At 35.5% G+C, this 16,806-nt stretch overlaps 1 long non-coding RNA gene across 3 annotated transcripts in view; it reads right to left on the reverse strand.

The window, feature by feature from the left end:
• Window positions 1-16,806, reverse strand: part of LOC130599744 (uncharacterized) — a 52,448-nt gene that overhangs the window by 26,869 nt on the left and 8,773 nt on the right. Inside the window, exon 3 of one of the 3 annotated variants that reach the window (XR_008972298.1) lies at window positions 1,205-1,336. The exons of the other annotated variants lie outside the window; for them this stretch is intronic. This is a non-coding gene — a long non-coding RNA (uncharacterized LOC130599744). Of the gene's footprint in view, window positions 1-1,204; window positions 1,337-16,806 lie in introns of those variants that run through there. 3 annotated transcript variants of the gene reach the window in all.

Below are 16,806 nucleotides of genomic sequence, written 5' to 3' on the forward strand. Positions count from 1 at the left end.
AAGAAAGGGGGGGAAGTGAGTGAACGAGTTGCCTGACTGGGTTTAAACCACGACACTACCTGAAACTCAAGTCAAAACAGAGCACTTCCACTAACTAGATCCTAGCTGCATACATAGGAAAAATCTGAATGGAGAACATCCTCAGAATGTTAGCTCCATTCCTTGAATTTGTTCCACTGGTGACCTGCCATAGCCCTTAAAAGCCAGCAGTCTGTGTCTCTGCCACATTCAGCATGTCTGAAATCACTGCTCATTCCAGGGAGACATTTGCCCTTGTCCTGAAGGAAAGGGACTTGAGGAGCTTTGTTACAAGGAGAGAAAGTGAGGATTTTTTCAATAGACAGGTTGAAGTCTTTCAGTGTTTTGTTATTTTGAAGTAAGAAGGAGAGTTTCTATGCAGTAAAACTAACCTTAGTTAGTTTTATGCTGAAATGGTTTTATATGGGTAGGTGTCTGGCAGCTTTGCAGTAGGCTATGCAAAGAGCATGAAGGTTAGAGAAGAGGACAGAAAGAATATTAACAGGGAAATTAATAATTTTATGAGTTTTATAGAATGGCTTGGGCTGTAATGATAGTATGCATTGTGATATGCAGTACCTACTGAAAGTCATAGTTAATGGTTAAGAGTAGATAATATTTAGCATTTATATAGTGCTCCACAGCTTCAAAGGACTATGCAAACATAAATGAATTAATCCTCAGGATTTTAAGATCTCTATTTAGATAGGTAGATTCCTCTTAGAGAGTTCTATGTAACACAGATGATTACATCTACTTACAAAATAGGGCAAACAACAGCAATAATACCAGTGGCTTTAGGAATTAGTTAAGCACCATTATTCCTCTTCTGCTGATGAAAAATCTGAGGTTTAACTATCAGGAAATTTCTGTGAAGCATGTAAATGACAGAGCTGAAACTGAATTTTAGGAATGGCCTATCTTTTGAATCTTATTTTCTGTCTGCTAAGGAAATCTAAGGAACAATATCATTTAATCTAAAGATATTTTGTTATTTCACATCACTAAAAAGTTCACAGTCATAATACTTGTGTCCTCATAACATTTCTATCACAATAGTATAATTTGCTAATATTTGTTTGAAGCCTACATCATAAGTAACTTTGGGGTACGGGAAAAGCATTCATCTAATATGGTCAGATTCTGACCACTGTCAAAGAAAAGACCAGTTTCGCAGCACCTGTTAATTTATCTATTTGGTGCTTTTTAAAAGCTCTTTCCTTATTATCCATCTTCTCAGCTTTTCAAATACAGCTAACACACGGCTTCAATAAGGTCTGATGTGGTGCAAAGATGTCCACCAGAGTCTGCAGAGATCCTGTAATAACATTGGTCCCACTTAGGAGTTAACTCAGAGGCCTGATGATAATTAAAAATGTCAACATCATTAAATATTTCATTTTTCAAATATGAACCAAGAGGTTGAGTCACATATTTGCATAATTCACATAACAGCCATCTAATTTTGGTGATTGAATTGATGACACCTGGGATGTCTAAGCTTTGGGTTTTTTCTCTCTAATCCACAAGTCAGACAGAGAACTTTTCTGATCCTATCAGTGTACTGAAGCACCACTCTGGGTATTCAAATCCAAAAATCTGAGAGAACACAGACAATCTTATTGTGGTTATTCACATCATTTGTTTTAAGTATGATGGCAGCTGATATGCATGGAGCATAGAGAGCTTTTCTCACTTTATTGTTCCTGCTAGGAAGATAAATGGCAATGTGTCAGTCAACAGTATTTTAATATGAAGCTTTCTTTATCAAGTGGGACTAAATGGTATTACAGCATTGCAGCAATTATCTTATTACAACCTAGCTTTTAAGATTACTAAATTGGATTTTAAGAAATTAACTCAGCTCTGCAGAAACAAACTTACTAACAGTGCAGCCTGGTAACCTCTTGTTTTACTTTATTTCCTCAATAATTTGCAGAAAAATATCCCCAGAAATAGGCAAGGAGTACAGCCAAGAAGACTCTTCACAGTGTAGGTAACTTGGCTAACTCTATTCTGAACCTTTCACCATGCAATTTAAAATGCTAAATCTTACAAGGTTTACATTATAAATGTGTTTCTGGTGTTGGCAGTTGTGGGGGTCTTTTGGGATGTGCATGGGTTTTTGCATGAATATTATAATATACAGACCTAGAATTTTATTATTGGGCAGTAAATTGCTTTGCTAAGGTAGTTGTAAAAAAATTAAAACCCAAAATGTCCTAGGATAAAATCTCATCTCATGGGAAATTCAGTTGTCATGGGACAGGAAGGGAGGTCTTCTCATGAATTAATAAATAGCTTAAACAGTAGGATTAAGCAGTCAGCTTCAACAAAAGTAGAAGCTTAACACTGGAGTCCCTCAGGGAGCTCTGCTGGAATATCTACTGCTCAACATAAATGATCTAGAAAAGGAAATGAATTATGAGGTGACTAAGTATTCTGATGATACAAAATTCTTCAAAATAGCCATGATGAAAACTGACTGCTATGCATTGCAGTGGATTTCAGGGTACCTATCAACTACAGGAAAATGAGCACATGAACATTATTGTTGATAAATGTAAGGTAATGTCTACCAGGGGAAAATCTCATCATTAGAAATACACAGTGATAGTCACTAAACAAGCTGTTATCGCTCAGTAGAGATATTGCCATTGTCCATAATCCTAGGAAAGCCTTAGTAGCCCAATACTCAGTGACAGTCAAGGGCTAAGTAGAATGATATGAAAAAACAGCTAAGAAAAGGAACAGAGAGGAAAAGAGACTATTACCATGGCATCAGGTATAGTCATGCCATAGTCATATCCTGAATTGCTAATTCGTTCCAGTCTCAATGAATTTTAGTCCTCAACTAAAAACCAAGACTGCCAAAAAGGCATGAGTAAAGAAAACCAAGGGGACGGATTGCTTTCAATACCAAAAAACCCTGACACATTGGGTTGGCAAAGTGAACTCCTAGGTATTTAAAAATCACAAACACAGAACAAAGAATGATTATTTATGTTGGTTTTTTTTTTCATAACAGAATTAAGAAACATGGAGTTAGTAGACAGAAGTGTTAAAAGTATATACTTTTTCAGCAGAACAAATATCTTGTGAAGTTCATTGCCATACAATGTTTTGGATCTGAAATGGGTTTGAAATCAGCCCAGCCTGTGTCATGGAAAAGAGGCCCTGACAGGCTACTGTTACAATGCTGAATATAGCCTCTAGCTCAGAGGGTGAGGAAAGGAAGAGAAAGACTGTGAGAGATGCCACTCTGTCCTTTCTCATGTGTCAGAAGCAGAAAGGTTGGCTAGGTGGGAGTTTCAGTCAAATAGGTTTTATGAATTTGGGCAATTTATTTCTTCTTATTGCACTTTTGCTTCTCGTCTGTGAAATGGGGCTAAAAATACATACCGCCTTTATTTTGGCAGCATGTTACAATTTGAGGTTTTCTGTAATGTCCTTAAATGTGCACAGGTTGCAGGCTTTAGCTTTGATTGCAAAAGTACTCTGACATTTGCCTATGATTAAACAATTTAAAACATCTTCTAAATAATGTGAAGACAGCTTCAGCTAGTTATAGTGACTTCTAAGGAGGAATGACATTGGGTGGAAATTGTGTTGGCAAGTTCATTCTACACTTCATTTGTATTTATTGAGGGGAGGGCTGTTAATGTTGTCTTTGGGCCAGCGTCTCACTCCTTATTCAGAAATCTGTAAAATCACAATTCAGCCACATTTGAATATAAATAAATGGCTAGAATTCTGCTATTCCCAGGATAATTTAACTCACATGTTCTTCAGATTCCCATTTCCCTGTCCTTAGAAGAGATCCTGATCACACAGCCTCAAAGAAACTCTTTGCAGTTAGAACTGTAGCATTTTCCAGTGCCTCTTTTTGCAGTAATTGCCTAAATACTAAATCTGGCTTGAGTGCTCTTTTTTCTCTTGCCTGCTAATGAAGGAGGTGGAGAAAGATGCTATAGTGTCTATTACTTTGCATGCAAGAACCACTTTCAAGTGAGTGGTGCCTTGACCTATGGAAGTAAGATGTCTGTACTCCCTGTGAAAAGTGATTGCTGCAATCTTGCTCACATGTATTCCTCTCTTTTAAACATTCTGCTTGTTCTGAAATTTACTCTCTAGGCATCTTGAAGGCCATTGAACAAAGAGTTTTCCTAATATATCATAATTATACAAACACTTGTGCTGAGCAACCTTGTACTGAGCTGATCAAATTTTTTTCAGGGGTTCAAAGATGCTCAGCAGTATTCAGTTGTGATTTGATAGTGTAATGGCTGAGCATAAGGTACAATGAAGTACAGACGGGAATTCTAGACCAAAGACTTTTCTTTAAATGTGACCCAATACTTGCATATATATCTAAGTCACACAGATTCAGATATAGTTGTATTGTATAGCTTTGCAAATAAGACTGCTTCTCTTCACTGTAAGGGCAAAACAAGAACTATGCAGAAGGTCATTTGCAGGAGTTTGCTTCAGAACAGCTTATATAAAAAACTTAATGGACTATTCATGTGACTCTCTATATAGATGCCACCTTGCACAGTACTGTGTACAAAGTGTCTTTTCAGACATTTTATTTTCTCTTCCAGGCTGCTCAGCTGGTATTTGGAATCCATTAAGTCTTGCTTGGTGTCATGCAAACTTTTGAGTCTCCAGATCTCAAAGCTACTCTTTACTAAAGATGTTCCTAGTAGCACACTCTTTTTGAAAATATAAATATCCAATACTGGATTTCAAAGTTCATCACAGTGATTTTTCAGAAAGTCTTGAATGATTCATTCTGTCTTCAGCCACCAAATAGAGTTGATATTAGATGGATAGTAACTCTTCCCCCACCTCTGAACTTTTAAAACTTGCTAGGATTTTCAACACCTTAACAGATCATTGTATTTTCAGTTTTTCTCACATCAGTATTTGATTTCATCAGCACAGACAATTAAAATACATTTAAAGATATTAAAATGGGAAATCTCTCTTCATGCCAATTTACAGCATCTTTTTGTGGATTTGTTTTGGGGTGGTTTTTTTTAGTGTTTCAAACTACCTGAAAAACGCTTCTACTAATGAGTTTATGCACTGGGATTATTTGAATAACTAGAGTGTTCAATTTAGTTTCAAGGTAACTTTTTCCAGAACAACATTAACAATGGAAGCCAGAACCTTCAAAATTCTTACAACATTAAAGCAAGTAAAATCTAATGAACTGAATTACAGTTACTGACCTGAATGTGGGGTTGAATTGAAGAGATTCCACTTTCTTACAAATGTTATAAAAAACAACAAAAGTTATATTTCTACATTCAATAATGTTAAAATCTCTGTGAGAATACATATAATTATAAGAAAAATCAGGAATAGTCAAAAGAGTCAGACCATCCTGTCCTGAATTGTCCCTCCAGCTATGACCACAAGTCCAGCATAAAAGTCCAAAAAGTGAGCAATACTTTTCCAGGGGACTTTAGAACCTCCAACACCACAAAAGGTTCCTAATGCAGAGGTGATCCCATTGTACTTAGAAGCTTTTATCTGATTTTTCTCACCCAGATTTGTCCAGTTTCTTTTTGAATCTGTATAAGCATTTAGAATTCATTTTTAGAAAAGGATGTAGAATTACAAAGACTAGAGGTTTGGCTCTGCCTTGGTTTTTAATCTATTTAGAATCATAGAATAGTTTGGGTTGGAGGGGACCTTAAGACCATCTAGTTCCAACCTCCCTGCCATGGACAGGGACACCTCACACTAAATCATGTCACCCAAGGCTTATTTAGTAAGCAATGTGCCTGCGATGAAGCATGGAACTAGAGAATACTGGTACCAAACCCCAACCTGTTAAACCATGAGGCTGACAAGGGATTAATTCCTAAAAAATGCCTAAGGGTTGCAGAGGATTTTAACAGTTGGGAATTAAGGAGTGATGAAGTCACTGCAGCTCAGCTATGATCTTTGCCCCAGGATGCGACTTGCAAAGAACAGCAGCAGTCAAGGAAGGGTAATACTAAACTAAACCGAAAGAGGTATCCTTCTACAAAAAGTTTCATCATGTTTCTTCTAGAGCTTCAGATCTCACAGAAGGTCAACCTTTCAATTGAAGTCAGAAATATATAAGCAAAATATTTCCTTCAAATACTCACTGTAGTTGACAAAGATTTTATTCATACATGTGAAGGAAATTGAGAAGACACTTTTATCCTCTTTGTCACAATTCTTTTTAGTTGTAGTATCCTCTCATGCACTCAGTTTTACTGTTCTCTGTGTACTTCACTCTTCATTGAAGTATTCAGTGACTCTTAGATGACTATAGAGACACATCCAAACCCCCCATAATAGTTCTCATAACTCTCAAAAACATTCTGAGAACTTAATTTTAATCAGTAGAGCTGCTTAAAAGATATCTGTATACATTTTTTGAGTAAAAACATTGATAAGCTTACTAAAGTATAGCGTTTATCCACATACTTCCCACTTTTCCAGTTTTGTTTGACACACAGTGCATTTGGCTTGACTGGAAGGCAATTATCAAGACAGACTTTCCCCGTCACTGAGAGATTGCCCACAAAATAATTCACATGTAACCTATAATTAGACTATAAAAGGTGCAAGTTCTTCTTGTGCTCCCATTAGGATTTTTTGAGTAAGGATCCTTCACTTTGTCCCTGATAGCTGTCTACGCTTCCAAGGGACAGTCACTTTCTGTCACTTATCATTGGAAAAAAATATAATGACTTATTAAGGATATTGCCAGACTTAACTAATGTTTATGACACTCTGAATTTTTCAAATGGAAGCAGCTATAAAAAATGAAGAATATTATAAGAGTGCTGGCAGGCATTGTTTCCTTATTTTTAATAGTAGGCCTTTCTAACCTGACTGAAGGAAAGTGATGAAGCTGTTAGCAGCAGATGGGAAAAGACAGACAGTAGTACGTAGAGGTTGCACAGCTTGTGCTGCATGCTTGCCGCACAGCTTGTTTCACAGCACTGGAGGCAAATAGGTCTTTTTCTACATCTAAAAGCTCTTCAGCCCTTTTGTGGCAATGTGCCAGATCCCCAAGAAAAAGAGATTGCCTAGAAAGAAATACGCTGGGGTGTGGGAAAGCAGACATAGGTCTAATAGGCAAAGGTGAGAGAGGCATCTAGATGACTTAAATCTTTTTTTAGCAAGAATATCTCAAAGACACCAGGTAATTGTTCACTGGTAATCTGTATTTATAAATTTCAGAAAAAAAAAAAAACAAAAAAACAAACAAACAAACAAAAAAACACCAAAAAAAAACAAACCCCCCCAAACAAAACAAAAAACCACTAAACAAACAAAGAAAGAAACAAAAAAACAAAAAAAACATGAAAAACCCAAAAAACCCAAACCCCACCATTTCTGGTCTCCTTGAAAAGATCACAAAAGTAAAAAAATTACACAAATTCAAGCACAAGGGATAGAAAACTCAAGAAGTGAGTGAAAAGTGGTCACGAGTTTTATGGCCATCATTATCTCCTGAATCTTCTTTGACCATCATTATCTCCTGAATCCTGAACACTGTCTTATGTGTAGTATCAAATTCTGCAAACTTCAATCATGCTTTAACAGCTCAAGTTTCATACCAACAGAGCCTGACTAGTAAAAAATTAAAGCACTACAGGAAACAAATAATATGTACCTAACTTACAGTCTTGAAAAACTTGGCAGACATTTGTGTAAATCAGATATATTGAACACAAACTTAGATTCATATCTCATGAGGAAATATACACAAAATTAAATAAATTTATGTCATTAAAAATATTCTGTCACAATGATACATAGCCATTTCATATTTCAAAGGATAATAAAATCCTTCTTATACAGTCTGTTCTGAACCTAGGAGTTGTTTAGCAACTTAAATTTGGTATAATATTCTTGCTGAATCATTGTTAAAACATTAGTAATTTGCATTCAAACATGTACTCACTTCAACACACATTCTCCACTGTGCCATTTCAGGTCACAATATTCTGATTCATTCCATTTCTGTAAGCAATGTTTAGGCAAGTGGCATGAAGCCTTCCTCTCATGAGGAAGTGTGAAGTGTTTGAGAAGACTGAAGAACTGGAACAGATTGCATTCATGACTGTGAAAGACAGGAAGCTTGTTTCTTCTAAGCAAAATTTTAGCCAATGAACTAAATTTCCTACTTTGGCATGAGTGAGACATTCTGAACGAATCCTTGTATTTAAAACCAGTAAACGGTACAATTAACAACCTAATAGATAAAGGCTGCCTTTTCCGTGACCTTTCATTGGTCAACACCTTTGACGTAGGTAACCAGGAAGCAGAATAACTAGTTCTAGGGGTTTTATATTTATGAAACAGCTGCATCCATATTTTTTTAGCTGTTATACAACTGCATAAAGTAACAGAGAAAAGAACACGGTAAAAATTAAAACTATACAACAATCGCATAAAGAAGTCCTGTATTTCTAAAGTGTAGACTATAATTAGTAAAATAATTATTACTTAGTTATCAATTGCAGTTAAATTCTTAACAAATTGAAACCTAATTTTAAATATCATCATTAGTGGTTAAAGTATTCAATATTTATAAAAATGTTTTGTTTCCCACACCTTTGCTAGACTGTATCACAGTGGAATAACAGAGAAGCAAAGAGGCAAATTACAAGTTCTAAACCAGACGAGATGAGTGTGAGGAAATACCAGACAGATGATAGTGTATGTTTGCTTTTCTTAAGTTCAGATTTTTAAAAAATTATTCTAAACACCTAATTAATCTGCACATTTTTTCACCCATTGATTTCAAAACACCACGGAAAATATATATTCCTTTTCTAGAAGTGAGGAAAACGTGGGATGGGGTAGGAAGATTTGTTGAACATCATTCATAGTTTGGGAAAAGAAACATCCAAATATCCCCATGAGTACCAGTTCAGAATTTTGTATTTTAGAGTATATTGCCTCTTTCAGCAAAGTACTATTTTCATTTCCATGGAAGGTTTGTTATTTGGGAACTGCATTATCTTACTGAAATGTGAACATGGTTCAAAGTAGGAATTATTTAAAAGAGATTATGTTGTACTGAAAGAAGATTAAAATGCAATTTTTAGGTTTGCTTTTTTCGTTGTTGTTGTTTTGGGGTTTTGTGCTTGTTTGCTGACAGGTCTCAAAATTTATTAGAAACAAATACATGCTGAAGTGACTAAGGCTTATCTGCTTGCAGATATGCCAAATAGAAAGCTATACAAACTAGACCTTATGATGAATAGGCATCTAAGCAATGACATTTAAGTCTCTGAAGGCTGAATGATATCTTTCACAGTTACTAGGGAGTAGGTCTTGGAGACAGCCTCCTAGTAATAAGTAAAACTTAATGAGAAAAGTTATTCATGTGGCTTGTATCCCTGTATTTAGACATGACAGTCAAAATAAATTATGTTCAAAATTCTTCTCTAGATAACCTATACACTGCACAGTTTGATGCACTTTGCTTCTATGATCAAGAAGATTTGAAAATTGTTAAAAACTATATTATATAAAGCAACTAGACTTATCTTTCCCTGTAACTGTAAGCACAATAAAGAGCCATTATCTCCCTTCATTAAAATATTAGTATTGTTTACCATTTCTATGTATCACTGCAATAATATTGGTTGGTCTATATTGTTTTGTTAGCACAATGTTTATTCCCTGTATCTTGAGTTACAGTATCTAAATGTATCATGGCAGCACATTGTATTCCATCTCTGCAGTAAAGGTACTTTATTGAAAGCATATATAAACTTTATTTCTTTTGTTGGTTGTGGCTTTAGAAATAGTTGAAAAAAAAACTTAGTTGCATATGCATACTCCTTCTATTCCTTTCTGTTTCAATATTTTCACTTGTTCACTTTAGTACAGGAGACAGACTGGATGAGACAATGCTAAAGTTAAAAAGAAGGGAGAAAACTTAATTAAAACAACAGTTCGCTGTCCATTGAGTAACCATATATGGGCATGTTTTATTTCAGAGACAACTGTTCATTTATTTGCAAAGAGTTACAATCATTCAATAGCAGGAAGTTAACACAGAAAGAATGCAGATGCAGTTTAACGTATGACGACTTAACCTATTCGTACTGCCAAACAAATCTGTTGTGTTTGTAGTCAACACTTCAAAAATTCTTTTGCTGAAGCTCATAAGGAATTACAGGATGAATCTTTGATGCACCCTCAGGAGTGTCAAAAGATCCTCTAAGCAGTGCTGTAATGTCAGACTGCATTTTCAAACTCAGTCTGTTACTCTAGCCCTTACACTTTAAAACTGCTAGAGCTATGTAATTTCATGAAATAAAACACATGAATTTTCCAGTTGGGCAATTAGATTCACACAGTAGTAGTATTTGCATCCACTGGAATATAATGACCCTCTGCATTTTAGCTTCTTTGGTATTTTTGCTGATTCAAGAATCAGCTATTACACAGTTTGTCAGTTATGATTAAGATTTTCAGAACTGTTGAAGAGACTTAGTCATATTTAGTTCCCTTCCATTGTGAAGAAAGTCTGAAGTTCCTTAAATGGCATTAAGAAAATATCAAATGGCTTTGTTTATATATGCAATAGTCCAAACAAAAATCATGCAACTAGAGTCAGACTATCAGATTCTTATATGCACTTTAGAATCATAGAATGGTTTGGGCTGGAAAAGACTCTAAGATCATCCAGTTCCAACCCCCCTGCCACAGGCACCGACACCTCGCACTAAACCATGTCACTCAAGACTTCATCCAACCTGGCCTTGAACACTGCCAGGGATGGAGCCCTCACAACTTCCTTGGGCATCCCATTCCAGTGCCTTACCACCCTCACGTATTTGTACATACAGATTCTTCTATACAATTGTATTTATTTTATGATTAAAAGGATTTATTTACTTTCTACTATAATATAATTATATTTTCCTGAATAGTTCTGTTATTTTTCAACTGAAACTTTCAGTGATTGATAGGCACAGTGAACAAGCAGAAATGGTTATTGCATGATTGAAGTATTGCATTATTCAAGTGTGGTTCAGCTTCCGAGTGGAACAAAGCTGGACACTTTCTAAGATATGAACCGGAGCTTGCAAAATCTGCAGCAGTTTGACTGCTAAGTGTGTAGCTGTGAGGCTTCAGGTACTACTATATTACAATTGCACTTTCAAAGTACTAATGGATAAATTTATTTGAACAGATCATGATTATAACTAAGTGGAGTTATCCAGTATCATGTGGATAAGTGGCCTCTAACAAAATCAGTATAACACAGTGAGTTTCATTTTACATGATTTATGGTTGCAGTACTACCAGCAATTGTTCAAACACTCAGGTTTCCAGAAGAGCCACTTACAGTCAGGACAGCTAGCTACTGAATTAATAGTGAATGTATTTGACTCTTCAACTTAAAAAGCAATTAGTCTAATGAATTAGTCTAAATGGGGAACAATGAAATTAGACTAAATGAAGGTAACAAACAGCAAATTAACGTGATTTGCTATCTGCTACAGCAAAATAAAAAGATACTGATAAAATAGCAAAATAAAAATAACTGATGAATTTATATATAATTTTACGTATATACACACACATGATACATACACAAAAAATATATACTTATAATGTTAAAAGTTACTATAAATTGGGATAAAAATATTTTGCTTATTCTTCAAATATTTTTTTTAAAAACTGAAAATATCTTATTGTTTACTACGATACAAGATGTTTTTGCAAAGATTTGGGGAAAATACCACCGTAGATTATCTTGAAGTTTAGAAAATGAAAAAAAAAAAAAAGTGAATAATGATATTCATGTCCCCCAATTTTAACCATCAAAACAAGACATATAACTTAAGCTACTTGGCCAGACTTCTGGTTTTCACCAAAGAGACAGTGTGTTTGCACAATTCTCCCCACCCTTCAGATCCTGAGAACTACCTCTCTCCCTTGATTATAAAGCAAGTCAAATTTAGCCATTTTACTTCTTACATAGGCTTTACTTCTTCAAGTGTTTATTTATATTTTTCCTCATCTTGAACCTCAGGGACATTCCTCCCATTTTAATTATTGTAACCTTGATAATGTAAGTCATTAGGAAAGATTGCTTCTGAACATTTCAGATAAGCCAGAGATATCAACAATTCCTGCCAAGTATGAACTATGCTACTAGATCCTAAAGTTTTATGCATATCTTTGATTCTCTTTTTCCATGTTTTCATTAGTGAGCTAAGAGTTGGTGTGGCAGCCAGAACATTAGAGTTACTTTGCATGCACCGTTTTGAAATATCTGGAAGTACAATCATAGGCTGCTGTTCTATAAAAATTTGGAAAATTGTATCTGCCCATTTCTTGAGAATGCTTCCTAGTTTGGGTTTACTTTCCAGGGGTACTTCTTAAATAGTATTTATAATATTTTCTGTAATCCAGAACCAGTATAGAAATAAACCAAAACTTTCATACTTTCTTCAACACCAAGAGTCTTGGGGCACTCAGCACCTCCTCAGGAAGCCCATTTCAGTGTTGGACCACCCTCTCAGTAAAGAAATGCTTCCTAATGTCCAGTCTGAACCTCCCTGCCACAACATTGAACCATTCCCACACACCCTGTCATGGGACACTATGGAGAAGCATCTCCCTCTTCACTTTGCCTCCTCAGGAAGTTTTAGAGAGCAAGGTCAACCCTAAACCTCCTCTTCTCCGAACTAGACAAACCCAGTGTGCGAAAAACCCAGTATCTCCAGATAAGAAATTTCTCTGAATCCTACCTAAACCTTCTGAAACAGAATATATTGTATAGCATGTGAAACATACGGCTGAGTGAATATCAATTCACTCAAGCTGGGGAGGAGGGGTGGGTAAAAGGGGAGAAGGTGTTTGTTTGGTTTTTTGTTTGTTTTCAAGTCCAGCCATTAACAAAATTGTAAGGCAAATTTACTTACCTGGAGTAAATGTGAAGGGATAGCACTTCTGTGAAAAGATCTTTTATCTCACTCAAAAACAAGTCTTATTGTTTACCATTGTACATGCCTTCAGATGAATAGGAAGTAGAAGGTGGATGATAACGTGTCCTTGCTATCATTCAATAACACTTTTACCGGACTGTACTACATTAAGATAAAAAATACAAACAGGAGACATGACAGCCTTTTTCATAATAGCAATCCTTTTTCCTCTGTGAGCCAATTGCCCTCTCTACCCCTCTCTGTCCTTCCCCAAAAGGCAAACTATGAAAAAGATCATGATACTGTAATTTAATTCCAAGTATGCTTATTTTTCTGGCACTTCTATGCCATTAGCCTAAGGAGTGTCTTTACGCACGCCATGAAAGGCAAAGCCTACAGGAACAGTAACAAAAATACTGTTAATTTTGAGGACTATTTCCTTCATCTTGAAGGACAAATCTCTTACCCAAACACCAGTTGCATATCCATGACTTGAATTCACGTGGATCCTTATGCCAGTCTGCAAAACCCCTCAACATTCATTTGAAAAAGCGAGTCATGATGTTTTGCTAAGTGGTAGTAGTGCAGTTCTTTGTCATATTTGCATCACCCAATCACAACTAGTGGAAAGAAAACAAAAGGGTGTCAGAAGTCTTAAATGGTCTACACATTAAACCTGCGTATTCTTTCATGTGAAATACCAGTGGATTAAATAGTTTATTACCCCATTCTACACCAAATGTGATTTCACATATGTAAGCCTTTCTGAGGTTTTCCTACTCTTCATTAGGGACTGTAGTGATAGGACAAGGGGTAATAGGTTAAAACTTAACAGGGGATTTAGGTTAGATATAAGGAGGAAGTTCTTTACTGTGAGAGTGGTGAGGCACTGGAATGGTTTGCCCAGGGAAGTTGTGAATGCTCCATCCCTGGCAGTGTTCAAGGCCAGGCAGGACAGAGTCCTGGGTGACATGGTTTGGTGTGAGGTGTCCCTGCCCATAGCAGAGGGGTTGGAACTGCATGATCTTAAGGTCCTTTCCAACTCGAATCATCCTATGATTCTATGAAAAATGAAACATAAATATTTATTCTCTCTACTGAGCTACTGTTTGAAAACCCCCCAACTATTTCTGTCAATCTGAGTCTTTGTCGACCTATCTAGTTATTTATTTGTGAAAGAAATCATAGTCATGTCGTTGTTTCCTTCTCCAGCTGGATTTATCATTTGTTTGCAAATTTGTATTTTGTGGTAGACATAAGAAAACACTTAGAAAACTAAATAGCAATAGAGAAGTCTTTTACAAATTTTTGATGACCTGATAGTTGCAGAACTACAAAAATCTCAAAGGTGTCCACTTCTTAGTGTCAGAATAATCAGAATGCATTTTGCTTTTAAGCAGATTTTAGTTTGGGGTTTTAATTTTTTTTTTTTTTTTTTTTTTTTTTTTTTTAACTTTACGCATAACTTTCACTCTTTGAAGATTTGAACTTATTTTAAAAAAAATTACATGGCTGGTATAGGAAACAAGCTGTAATTCTCTGAATTCAGGATTCCTTGAAATGAAGGAATAGGCACTAAATATAGAAGTATCCTTGTATTTCCTGTACTTCAGCCCCAAAATTTTATTGCAGCACAACTACATTTGTTTTTCATGACTGAAGCTATTTTCAATGAGGTGCATACTGAAATACTCTCACCAGTGAAAGGAGAATTTCCAGTTCAAAATGCACCTGGAATTAGGAATGCTTTCCTTCTTAGAAATAAGGAAATCAAAGCATTAATTAGAGAGGAAAGCTTGATATTATTACTAAGTATGTATATTGCATCTTTGATAAATTGATAGATATATAGATGTTGCTAAAACTAAGCTTCATGGTCATTATCCAGTACATTATGTCTTTACAGCTATGGGACAGCATGAAGGAGGAAGCCACTATTGCTGGCTCTGGGGGAACACACCTAATGATATTGTTCCCTGTAGAAAGCACAATGCCAGAACACAAAACCTCTTATATCTGGGAGAATAGTAGCAGATTTGTCCAGGTTAATTGCTAGCAAACTGACTTACTTTCATGTTTCCTTTCCTGCAACAGCTTAATTCCCTGCTTCAACCAGATATGTAAGCCCTCAGAGAGAATCACATAAATGTGTAGGTAAAGCAGGAAGTAAATGCCCAATATAGGTGGAGTTTATAAAGCAATGAAAACTTTGCAGGAGTAAATTCTGGTTCAAGTGATCTGTAACTCATTTTAGTATTTGTATAAGGTTGCAGGAGACTTTTTCAATGATTAGGAACAGAAAGTAGAGAGCATGAGTCAACTGGTAAAAATAATAAGGGTGAGAGTCCTTGTAACCACTTGATATATTCAGAATTCCTCATAGCTGAAAAAATAGAATTCATTATAGAATTAAAAAAATGATAAAACAATGAGGCTCCAAGAAGATGATCTTCCTCTCCAAAACTATAAGACCAATTTCACCAAAATAAGAGACCATGATCTTTAAAGATTATTAAAAGACTATTATTCTATCAGTATTAAACTTCAGAAAACTTTGGAATATTTCTTTTTTGAATACTTGGCATGGAGAAGAAAGTGCTGCCTGTACTCTAGAAGTACAAGCCTACAGGAAATGACACAAGTTCCTGGACCATATAATTGTATATATAAATTATATAGCAAGTTCTAGCAAAGTGAAACCTGAATAAATTCTTATAGAAGAAAAAAAAAACAGAGACTTAATTAGCAGAGTGAGAAAAGAACTTTATAAAAATAAGAAAATGTATTTTTCAAGTTAACATGAATGCAGAAGTCTTGGACTTCGATGCAAGTGCAAGCCTTTTCTTACGTACTTAGTTTAGCTGCTGTAAACAACTGACTACATAGGAACAGATCACATATAAACTCTCCACTAATTCTGCACTTCAAAGTTGGAAGCAGTTTTATGCTATTCTTATCTCTCTTCTCTCCACTGGGTGGAAAAGCAAATTACAACAGCCACACTGCCAGAATATTTTTGTTGGGCTTTCTGCATGAAATCTCTTAATAGAATACTTAAGTCCTTTGCTATCTCTTGCCACGCACCCCAAATAACCAAAGTTCTCGTCACGAAAGCTGCCATCATAGTCATAATCTGACCTTGGAAATTATATGAATAAAACACTTATTAAAAAAATAAGTTTCCTATGTGTAGCTTTTGCTTTACACTAATCTTGCTATAATACTGAACTGACAAAGTTGCCTGACTTCAGATTCCCAGTCCTGTTAATACTCTTGCAAGTAATTATAAAAGCTTAATATTATGAATGAAAGATTATTTGTAATGCAGACTTAATTTTCACATTGCATTTCCATTACGAACAGTCTTCAAAAAGATATAACTTTTTTAGAAAACTAGCATACAAAACACATAAAACACAAAGACCTTTTTTAAGTCAAACTGCCGTCAAATTGCTGAAAGATGGATTCCCATCTAAATCCATGCTGGCATCTTTTAAATCGAATGCCAGAATTTCACCTAAAAAAAATTAATTTATTATTCATTAACATAGGTATCAACAAGCAATAACATTAGTAAAAAATTCCAAATAGTAGCCTGAGTAGAACTTGTGTAAGTATCACTAATCGTTGTGACGGGGGGGGGAAGACATTGTGGCTAACCATGAAGCAATTTGATCTAATATAGAAGTGCTTGGGTACAACTGAAGAACAATTCCATTCATCCTGCTAATAGAAACAGACTAGATTTTCATCCATATCTGTGGCAAGGGCAGGAAATAGATGAGAAAGTCTTAGAGAAGGTCATAGCCATGAACAGAGAATAAAGCAAAAT

This window comes from Pezoporus wallicus, unplaced genomic scaffold (genome assembly GCF_028554395.1).
Source record: "Pezoporus wallicus isolate ANWC-B61680 ecotype Strahan unplaced genomic scaffold, APGP_CSIRO_Pwel_v1 contig_229, whole genome shotgun sequence".
NCBI classification, from domain to species: domain Eukaryota; kingdom Metazoa; phylum Chordata; class Aves; order Psittaciformes; family Psittacidae; genus Pezoporus; species Pezoporus wallicus.